The 12,188-nt window shown below is 39.6% G+C and overlaps 1 non-coding gene across 1 annotated transcript; it reads left to right on the top strand.

The window, feature by feature from the left end:
- Positions 1 to 11,754: 11,754 nt before the first annotated feature.
- LOC145103377 (small nucleolar RNA R71) lies at positions 11,755 to 11,861 on the top strand. Its single transcript, XR_013706471.1, has one exon. It is a non-coding gene; the product is annotated as a small nucleolar RNA R71 (small nucleolar RNA).
- The last annotated feature ends 327 nt before the right edge of the window (positions 11,862 to 12,188 follow it).

The following is a 12,188-nucleotide window of genomic DNA, read 5'->3' as shown; positions in this document are numbered from 1 at the left end:
GATAAAGTTTTATCAAAACAATCTAGTATCAGAAATCTGAACTTTGGTAAGAAAGTCAATGAAGTATTGACTTCTAGAAGTCCAGGTGATTTCTAAGAACATGTCAAAGCTAGTGGGAGCATAAGTGTTATGCTACTAATCATCATGTTAGTGGGAGCATGATAATTATGATAAGTATTGCAAGTTAGCAATGTTAATTATAGAAAACAAAAGTTTCAATTGGAAAAAAGTTGTTTTTGCTATAATTAAGGGAGAGGAAATTATACTTCATCTCAAATCTATAAGCTTAGATTGTGAGTTTTTAATCATTTAGTCAAGGATATATATGAATTTCATGTTGGAATGGCTCAACATAAGGAAATTCTGTATATGGGTCCATTATTTGTGTTCTAAAATTCGATTATGATTACGGCATCCCTTTTCATAACCTGAATTATGAGAACTTGGCAAATTGAAATGGACATATTATAGCAAAAGACTGGTTTAGTCTTTATGTGAGACATCATGAATCGTGTCCCATATGCTTCGGATATAGGATCGATTACATGTGCTATATTCATTCTTTCTAAAAATTTTCCAAATGCCTAGGGCATTAAGAAGGGAAAAGGTTTAGAACTGGATATGACTAAAAGGATTAAACAATTGTCGAGGACAATCTAAGGTTTACCAAAGATTGGTTGCTCAAGGACAGTTGGAAGTATAGTGATAATTCTGGAAGGACCATATTGACATAGTCTGTAAGGAGGCAACTCTTGTTCAGAAGTGATAGTCAAAATGGAATCTGGAAATGTTTCAAAGTTAGAATTTTCAATCTATTTAAGATTAGGAAACTTAATGCAACAAGGATATTTCCAAGGAGTTGATCTCCTTTGGAATACTCTGTAATGATTGTTGCCAAGTCTTTGTGAGTTTGTGCATAATCCTTACAAGAGTATCAATGCATATAAGTTTAGAATCTAACAGATTTCAGTAAATGGCATGAAATTGGAATTCTTGCATTTGCGATAAGGATTTGGGAGTGTGAAAAGAGAATCATTGAGTTTATGTTCAATTGATCTAGTTCACAAAGTAAAGGACATAGACAAACATAGTATGCATACTTGGTGTGTGGCATGACTAGTGTTTAAGAAAACATAGTGTACATGCTTGGAGCATGGGACAACTATTGTGTGAAATTCAAGAATAAAGTTGATAGCTGAAACAATATACAATGAATAATGTGTAATCATATGGTGATAAATAAAAGGTGTTTTATTTATATTCATAAGTTCTGAGACCATATTGGATTCGATTATTATTGTGTTTCATTTTGCATGTTTTTGACTTCCCGAATAAACTAGGTTATTCTTCCGGAATGACTAAGTTATTCAAACCATCCACAGTCGGTCATATGTTGGAAGTAGATATGAATTAAGACTGTCATGGGTTGGCTTGTAGAGGTCTAAGGTGTTGGAAAAAGGGCTACAACACTCATGAGTTCTCATAAGTTCTGAGTATTGGATTCAACCCGCGCTCATTGGAATCACTTCATGAATTTTATCACGAGTGATCATGAGACGATAATATCTTATATTCTTCAAACCTAGAGATATGAGTTGTTACTATGAGTTGATAGTACATTGATTGCACGAAACCGCATTTGGTAACTCTGTGCTATAAAACGTGCCTTTGTGTATGATTCAACAAGTAGTAGAACAAGCCATATGAGTCGAAGTTTATCCATTCCTTTTACCTTCGGGATAAAATCGATATCTGTGGGCCCCTCGATGATTTGATGATGACAAATGAAAGTGCTCGGCCGGGCCAGGACTGATTTGATTTGTTCAATTAGTCAATCGTCATAAATCGCAAATCGGGAAACATCAAATTGACAGAGAGAATGATTATAATCCATGTCTCAGTCCATATGATATCTAGAATGGAGGAATATATGATCCCTTATCTAATGGACAAGTCATTGACAAAGGTCAGAGTTCATCTACAAGGTCAGAGTTCGACAGAAGCTTTTGAGAGCTACGATTGCCAGTTGGTTCCTGAAGTCATACGCAATAATAGTTTTAGACTTATCCAAGTGGGAGACTGTTGGATTAATGTCTAAGTCCATAACTATAATCGGTAAGACTTGACCCGACCCGGCATGGTCCATTTGGGTTGCATACCATCATGCACTTGGATAGACTATAATGAGAGAAATAAGACACTTATGGTTATTAATATATTATAAGTTCTAGTATATTAATAATAAGAATAATAAGATTATTTAATTAGTATTGATCAAGAATTAATCTAGGATTAATTAAGTGATCAAAAGAAGACTAATTAAATATATGGGTTGATTGTGTAAATCATCCATACTTGTAAAGTGGGCTAATGCTCCATGGATAATCAAGTTGGGCTAAAACCCATAGGATGGTCCATGGATGCTCCATGGTGTATTTGAACCCATGGATCCAAGGAAATGGAAAGTCATGACAATTAGGGTTTTCCCTAATTGTAACACTATATAAAGATCTTATTCTTGACAAAATTGGCGACTAGTATTATTCTAGAGAGGGCTAGCCGATTTCATGAAGTGTAGAATTCTCTCAAGCTATTCTAAGTGTTTTGATGATTGTGATTCCATTTGAGGTGTCACACTTGGGGCACTAGGCACTCAAGCTTCATGAAGACTTTCTACATCAAAGAGGTATGTATTCTATCTTGCTATAGTCATTGTTTTTGTATGCTAGATTAGGATAATACCTTGGAAGTTCTTATTTGCATGTATAATAGAGAAAACATAGATCCAAGGTATTTAGGGTTGCATGTACACTTAGGAGTGTTAGAATACTCAAAACCCAACAAAATGTACCCCAATTGACGAAGAAGGTTGTTGTCTTTTGATGGGGGCCTAAGCAGCAGGCAGCGTTCGATATTTTGAGGCAGAGTTTGTGCGAGGTGCCGATCTTAGCCCTGCCAGAGGTCATTGTGGATTTTATCGTGTACTGTGATGCATCCATTTCGAGTTTGGGTGCAGTGTTGATGTAGAGGGAGCACGTCATCGCCTACGCCTCGAGGCAGCTAAAGCCTCACGAGGCGAATTACCCGACGCACGACCTGGAGTTCTGGGTGGTTGTTTTCACCCGCAAGATTTGGCGACACTAATTCTATGGGGTCCGTTGTACCATTTATACGGACCACAAGAGCCTAAGGTATCTAATAGATAAGCCAAATATTAACATGAGATAGTGAAGATGGTTGGACATGGTGAAGGATTACGACTTTGAGATCCTTTACCACCTAGGTAAGGCCAATGTTGTGGCCAATGCACTTAGCCGCCAGGCATTCACAGCCCCGATCAGATACATCTGCCTAAGGATGACAGTAGTCACTCTGCTTTTGGAGCTGATCCGGGAGGACCAACAAGAGGCTACGAAGGAGGAACACCGGAAGAGTGAATGTATCGTGGGTTAGATTTCCTCCTTCGACTATGATATTCGTGGGCAGTTGACACTCCATCACAGAGTGTGGGCTCCATATACAGGTGGTGGTGCTAGATCCTGATGGAGGAGGCACACAAGTCCAGAGTTTCCATGCATTACAGGGTGACAAAGATGTATAGTGAACTTTAACCTGGTTACTGGTGGCCCTACATGAAGTGAGATGTAGCCTGGTACGTTGAGAGGTGCTTGACCTGTAGGAAGGTCAAGGGCAGGAACCAGAGACCTCACCGCAAGACACAACCATTGGATATCCCTTTGTGGAAATGGCAGGTTATTACTATAGATTTCATCACCAAGCTTCCCAGGACTGCACGGGGAGTGGATTCGATTTGGGTCATCGTAGATCGATTGACCAAGAGTGTCCATATCATTCCAATCCATGAGAGCATTTCAGAGAAGAAGATGGCTGATATCTACATCAGGGAGGTAGTAGCTCGGAAAGGGGTGCTAGTTACAGTGACTTCTGACCGATAAGTATGGTTCACTTCCAGATTCTGGAAGAAATTTCATGACGAGTTGGGTACTCGTGTACATTTCAGCACGAATTTTCACCTGCAGACGAGACGGTCAGCATGAGTGGACCATCCAGACCTTAGAGGATATGCTGCAGGCATGCATTTTAGACTTCAGTGGTAGCTGGGATACCAACCTTCCCCTGGCAGAGTTTTTCTACAATAATACCTACCACACCAGCATCGACTGTCCTCCCTTTCAGATGCTTTATGTGAGGAAGTGCAACACCTCGATATGTTGGGGTGAGGATAGACAGAGGGTTATAGGAAGTACCTAAGTGGTACTCAAAATGATAGATAAGATCCAACAAGTACGGAGTAGACTCCATATGGCCTAGAGTTGGCAAAAGAGCTATGCCGACAGATGTCAATCAGACCTGGAGTTTTAGGTAGGAGATATCGTCCTCCTAATGGTATAACCATGGAAAGGTATCATCCGGTTCAAGAAGCGGGGAAACTTGGGCCCCAAATACATTGGTCCGTTCAGGGTATTGGCACGGGTGAGCCGAGTTGCGTATCGATTGGATCTGCCAGCCGAGCTTAGTCAGATCCACATCACCTTTCATGTCTCCCAACTACGGAAGTGCTTAGTAGATGAATATGTAGTGGTGCCTTTAGAGGATATTCAGGTGGTTGACAACCTAAACTACATCTAGAGACCTGTAGCTATTTGATGTGCACAAAAGTACCCACTAATTTTAATATTTATAACCTAACAAACTTAGACTAACTATGCACTTATAGGCAGTGTACCTAGTCAGATTACAGTATAGCTTAGGTAAGTCGGGTGTCGATCACAGGGAACGGTGTTACTAATTAATTTACTTACTATTAAATTAACCTAATTATTAACAAGTTTAAAAGGGGTTTTATCTGATTTTACAAGATCAGACGAACTTAAATCAAATTCAATAAGTAAAAACACACTCTTGTTCAGATTGAATCCACTTCTTTCTTATGGCTAGCTAATGATTATGGATTATCAAGTTGGTTTTAAATATATTAGTAATTTAGTTCTAACTTTACTAATAATTAACTAATTCATGTAAAACCATGTATGTTCACACACAATTAAACACAGAACTAATTATGAATGTAAATATGTTATGTAAGATTTGTTTATAAAAACGCAATTATATTCACAATACACGTTCTCTAGCACAACTATGCTCCTTTACTCTAATTACTAACTAAAATTGGTCAATCCTAGCTCTAACAATTCAATGTTCACTAAATCATTAGGTAAACAAGTTCATGCAGTTAATGGTAACTAAGCTACACATAACATGCAATCAAGTAATTAAAGCAACAAACATAAGCATGCTAGGTAATACAAATCAAACACAAGCAATTTTACCAACTAAATAAATCCATAAAAATTGAGCTATTCATAAGTTATAAGCTTCATCTAGCTAAACAAGAGTAGCTAGATTCAGCTGCTCATCATAGCAACTATCATCCTAACACAAATTAAAGTAATAAAAAGCATGTTCTTAATTAACTAAAATATAAACCTTTACTCTTTTTGGTGTTGAAAAACTTTTTCCAGAACCTTTCTTTCGCTCCAAATCGTCTTCTGGAACTCCTTTCGTCAGCCAAAAAGTTGCCCTTTCGTAATGATCAGTAATACTTAAATAGACTCCAAAATCTCAGGCCACGTCGTGGGCTTCAAGTTATCCGTACCGGGCAAGGATTCCTCCAGAACGCGATCTTTATCTTCTAGAATTCTCATGCCACGTCGTGGCCGACTTTGCCACATCGTGGATTTAGTATCTTTCGTGGATTTATTCATTTCTTGTCTTCCAAGTCTGCCATGTTCTACATATTGTCACTTTTGGACCCTCTCTTCGAAAATCCTTTTAATTGACTGAAAATAACAATTTAAAGTCATAAGACCAATATTCTAAACATATTATCAACTTATTAATAAAAATGTACTTAAATATTGCCTAAAAATAAGTATAAATATAGCAATATCAAAATACCCCACACTTAGGCTTTGCTTGCCCTCAAGCAAATTTAAACTTAACCCTTAATTACTAACATCACATAGAACAATCCGACTCCAGCTCAGCCATTATGCCAAGACCTCAACGCATGCATTTGTATCTAAATTTTTCCTAATGTACCCCCCCATACTTTAAATACTCACAATCTTCATAAACACTCGCCCACTTTTTCCGAACAATGCTCATTTTATACAACCCTCCGAATCCATCCGCAGAAAACCTCCTTATCCTCAAGGTATTTTTAGTTAAGCAACCAAAGCATACATAATCTAGAATTACAATCTATGATACCACTATGGAGCTCTTTTGGAATTCTTCACTTCCTTGATAATTTGATCTTTGATTTCTTTGAATTCACCACCTTTGTTGTTTGATTTCTGGTATCTTCTAGTTTGTGGAATTTCTTGGAATTTTGATCTTTTCATCTTCACTTTATTTTCTCCAAAATTCTTCAAACTTTTCTTGCAATTCTCTCTCTTTTTTTTAACATGTACCTCACTTTTTTCACTCAAAACCTACATTCTTAAGCAGAGGCGCTCAACCTCAACCTTTATTGGTTAATGATAATCATTTTCTTGGATATATTTCAGGTTTAGGCTGCTAAACATATTGCATCCCTCAAACCGAGTGGGGTTATGTTTTTGTTCCATGATTTCACTAAAATAAGGGAAGCCACAAATGCATTATAATGTATATTGGCTCAACTAAACATTTGAGCGTTTATCAGATTATCCCATATAACACTAGCAACTACATTTTATTATTATTACTAGAATCAATTATTAAAAATTTCAATTTTTTAAATTTTCAATTTTTACTATCAAATTCTATCATTATCTAGCAACTTACTTTTTCTACCCCTACCCCACACTTATTTCATACAATGCCCTCATTGTATGCATAAAAATAAATCAAAATTAAAGAAAAGGGAGAAAAAGGAACAGACTCCCCTGGGATAGTGGCGTAAACATCTCCAAAAGTGGGGAAAACGTGCATCCTGAAGATGGACCTCCAAAAAAATATAGAAAACTGCTGTAGAACTGGACGAATATGTAAATAAACCACGAACATGACTCGAAACTTCAATTCTTCAAAGTGGATGCTAGTAGGTAGAAGAATGTGGGAAAGGATAAAATGATACACGTCATGGAAAAGAGCACCACGTCGTGATATAAGATGAAAACGCGAACAACAGGCTGCTTTAATTCTTCAAATTTCATGAGCGCCACGACGTGGCGTAAGGAGCCCACGTCGTGGAAACTGGACATCAACAAAAATGCCTTATTGCTTGATGCATCCTAGCAGCTTGACCAATGTCTAAATGGTTTAAGACTCTTCTATGTAAACATACTTTCCAACTGTAACCTCTCTCCTACTAACGTACCCCACACTTATCTTGACTTGTGGGTTCCAACTCACGACTCTAAGCTTCCTTAACTTGACTAGACAAACACGACTCTAGTCTTATCCTTATATGCTCCTGAGAATTCCAATGCTAATCTGAAAACGGAACAACCCAAAAGAAATAAAAAAGTAACATCATAGTTCAAGAAAGTCTTACATTACAAACCAAACTCAAACATAAAAGAAAACACTACTTAAAACAAAAAAAAATTAAATAAATCAATCATCATCTCCTTGGTCCTGTGCTCCACTTGGTCCTGCCCCGTCATTTTGTGAACGCCAAAGCTCCTCCCATGTCGGAAAATAAGGATACTGTGGTGGCATAGAAGGCGGTCGGGTGACACCCAAATGCGAATAAATACCCTCAGTAAGCTGGGTATGATAAATGGCGTGCCCCCGAAGGTTATCCAAATAAGTTCCCACCCGACTCTGAAAAGGGTCGGTGGGCAATCCCTGTACATGCTGTGAAGTAGTAGGCTCTCTCTCCATCTCTCCTATAGCTCGCACATTTCGACGTCGCGGTCTGGCTGGTGGTTGCTGCCCTGGCCGCGCCTCCTCTTACTCCTCATCTATCGGCGGTATAACAAAACGACCCTCGATATTCACCACTGCCCGCATAACTCCCAAGACTTGAATGGTTAAATCAGTATTCGGGAATCGGGTAAGATTTCTCACAAAGTCATGAGTCAAAATATGATACGACCTAGCAAGGCGAGTAACCAAATGTCCCCCTGTAATCGGACTCCCGGGCCTAGAATTAGCCACTTTCTTCCCCATGAACCTCGCCAACATATACGGTAAATCACATCAAACCCCGGGGGTAGTAAGAGTCCACAGATAAAACAAATTTTGAATAGGGACTTTATCGCCATGATGCTTGTGATTTATAGAAAAAGTGATCAGGTGATGTAGGAATCGGAAAACAGGATTCCGAATTTGTGACTCACTCGAGTCACGAGTGTTATACTCATGGTTAGAATTACCCCGCCAGAACTGGACATCCATAATACCGGGATTAAAATCCCGAACACATCCAAGGAGGAATGGTATGAAAAATGGAGATTGAGTCTCCACTTCAGTATAAAGCCCCATCCGCCAAGCGAATTCCCGAAGACTACACTCTCTATAAACGCCACCCAAACGAAACAAAAGTGCCCGGTTGTAAGTAAAATCAATGGTGCGTTCCTCGAAGCATACGTTAGAGAAAAACTCCACTGATAACTCCCGGTATACGGGTACTTGAATTGCAAACAAATTCCTCCACCCGTGACAAGTGAAAGAAAATTGACCCCCTTCGTATGTTTTCGTCCAATAGCGTTCCAACTCAGCAACCATCCCCACACCACCGAGCCATCCCCAATCGATAATTGGGGCTATCGCAAATTCCCTATTGTACAACCATCTCAACCGATTTTCATATGTAGTTAACAATGGTCGAGGAATGTTTTGAGGAAACTGATATAAAGGATGTATACTCGCCACATCAATCGGGTTTTCCTCCTGTGGAATAGCTCTTCGAGGCCCCATTTCTGCATCCAAAATTAAACCAAAGCAGCAAACACCCAATACATTAAAAATAAAAAAAAATAAAAAGCTGGTTGCCAGGAATCACGACGTGGCCAGGCTCGCCACGTCGTGAACCGTAGTCGAAACCTGTGTATCGATAGGTTACTCTACCTGCGATTTCAACCAAAAATATTGCTTAGGGTTTGTTCCTATGGACATTTAAGGGACATGCAACCTAGAATCAACAACTAGTCTTAACCAATTTCATGAATCTCATTATTCACATAAACCCTAACCATGAAAATTTAAAATTGTAAGAAATAACTACAATTAATGGGTAGAACACATACCAAATAGAGTTAAATGACAAGAACTTGCAAGGAATTTGGAAGCAAATTAAGAAATTGGATGTGGGGACCTTGTTCCCGTTCGTGCGGCAGTAGCAAATGGGGAATGGGGAGTGTGCGGTCAAAGGGTTTTAAAGAAATGGTCCCCCCGTGACTTTTTAAAGGCCACGTCGTGGACTTTGAAATTTTCATCTGATCCCGTGATTATACTTTTTACCACGACGTGGTTCTATCAGACCACGACGTGGCATATGCCTGATCGCAAAATTTTGTAAAATCACACATTTTAACTAACTACTTTGCATTTTATTTATTAATTAAAGCTCCCCATAGCTAATTCTTTACTAAGTATCAGTTATTAGACGATGAGTTGATATCTTTCCTAAAAAAACTCAAAAATTAAAAGAAAAGAAAATGCAAACCAAGCTCGGGTTGCCTCCCGGGAAGCGCTTCTTTTTCTTTGAGTCTTGAGCTGGACTCCGTGCCTTCTACGTTAAATCTTCTGAAGAGTCCACCACTAAAATCTTTTGTTCCTTGAATCGTCTCTTGTAAGCTTGAAGTCGCCTTTTATATGCCTTCTTTGAATTCTCCTTTTTAGCTTTGACCTCTTCTTCAAGCTTGCGTTTTGTGCCCTTAGCCTCTTCCTTGCACTCTATAGCATCCTCCTCTTCTTTCACCACCGGCTTTGTCACTCTTGAAGTGACCTCCTCTTCATCACTTGTCATACCCTCATCCTCTTTTCTCACCCAAGAAGGCGGACTCTTGTAAGCTATGACTTCAACCAAAAATGGAACAGATGCCCTTGGTTTTGTTCTTTTGACTTGATGAACTGCCTTGATCTCTTCTTCCATAAGCTTTTCCAGTTCTTCTAGTTCATTGTCTTTGTTAATTGTGAACACCTCTTCTTGAACATGATCCTCCTGGAAGTCATCTTTTATTCCAAAAACTTCTTGTTCATCTCCAACCCTTAAAGTGAGTTTAGACTCAAGAATATCAACAAGAGCTCCAGCAGTGTTAAGCAATGGACGACCAAGGATAATTGGGACATCGGGATCTTCCTTCATATCCAACACTACAAAATATATTGGAAAAAAAATTTCCAATTTTTACCAAAATATCCTCCACTATGCCCCGGGGTTGTGTCACTGAACGGTTTGCCATGTGAATCCTCATTTTTGCAGCGTTCGTCTTCTGAATTTCCAATTGTTGATAAAATGAAAAAGGCATCAAATTAATGCTAGCCCCCGAATCGGCTAAAACATTAACCTTTATTTTATTACCAAACTCACATGGAAGAGTGAGGCGTCCAGGATCCCCCATCTTCTCTGGTGTCTCTCCCAACACGGATTTTGGGCTTTGTTCACTTAGAACCACCTTAGACTGCTTCTTTAATTGCTCGTAAGTGTCTATCAAATCTTGCAGTAATTTCTGATGATCGGGAATTTTTGATAACGACTCGACAAAGGGAGTATTGATCGGGATCCCCTTCACATGCTTGACAAACTCTATATGCTCCTTCTCCAGTAGACTAAGTGCAGCTCGGGATGGATATGGCAAGGGCGGCTGATAAACCGGAACGGGTTCAAAGACTTTTTGATCAGACATGGGCCACGTCGTGGCCAGAGGAGTGCCACGTCGTGGCGAAGCTGTTTCAGCAACCCTTTCACTTTCGAACTTTGGCTTCTTTGGTTTTGGATCGGGCTGCTGTGGTTCTTCATCCAATGCCTCCAGGAACTCAGTGATTGCTTCTTCTTCAGTATCGATGGCCATTACATGAGATTGGGTTTCTCCTTCGGGATTTTACGGGGACAATTTTTCATGAACCAGAGTGGCTAATTGACCAAATTGTACTTCAAGGTTATAGATGGAGGCTTGCTGATTCTTTATTAAAGTTTGTTGTTCGATAATAGCAGAATCAGTGGCATCGTGTCTCTTTTCCAAAGCTTCCATAAACTTCATCAAAATGGTCTCTAGATCAGGTTTCTTCTCGACTAGTGGCTGCTCCTTTTGATAAAATCCTCGACCTGTCTGCCTAAACTTCTCTTCTTTTTGCTTCTTATACTCTTTATATGATAGCCACTCTTTCTTTGGTTTCCTCCAGTCCTCATCAAACTTATCCCCACTAGAGTAGCACACTTGAGCTTTTCTGTTCCCAAACTCATCTAAATTGCAGTCCTTGGTCAAGTGTGGACCACTACATTTCTCGCAACCTACTCTTATGGCATGTATTGACTGGTCCATTTGTGTTATCCTTCGATCCAAATTATTTAGTATGGCCATTACAGCTGCTATTTCTTCAGTTTGGGCCCCTCCACCACCTTTGAATCCATCTTGCCTAGGGTTGTGGTATTCGCGAGAGTGCTTCGCGAATTCTTCAATCAGCTCCTTAGCCTCCCTTGGATTTTTCTTTGTCAAAGGTCCTTGAGAATCAAGGAGTTGTCTCGTCATAACGTTGATCCCATCATAGAAGATTGACATCTCTTGTTGCACATTTAGATCATGCTGAGGGCAATTTCTGAGCAAGCCCTTGTACCGCTCCCATGCTTCATATAATGACTCCCCTGGCTGTTGCTCAAAGTTGGCTATTGCCTTCTTGAGTTTGGCTGTCTTGGACGGCGGGCAAAACTGGTCCAGGAATTGCTCTCGCATTTGAGCCCAAGTGGAAATTGTACCGGATGGAAGTGCTTTTAACCACTCCTTAGCAGCTCCTATGAAAGTGATGGGAAGCATCCTAAGCAAGACTGTGTTTCTGTTGACATTTGGGACATTGAAGTAATCCGCAATGTCGTTGACTTCATCTAGATGCTTAAAAGCATCCTCATGATCTTTCCCAAAAAATGGGATGTCCTTCAGTGCAGTCAAAATGTGCCCCTTCAACTCGAATGTAGCAGTGGCAGGTATTGCGGGTTGGACTAAACCGGGACCCAT

This window comes from Lactuca serriola, chromosome 4 (assembly GCF_051521515.1).
Source record: "Lactuca serriola cultivar US96UC23 chromosome 4, Lser_US96UC23_V15, whole genome shotgun sequence".
Classification (NCBI taxonomy): domain Eukaryota; kingdom Viridiplantae; phylum Streptophyta; class Magnoliopsida; order Asterales; family Asteraceae; genus Lactuca; species Lactuca serriola.
This window is presented reverse-complemented; position numbering and strand designations above follow the sequence as displayed.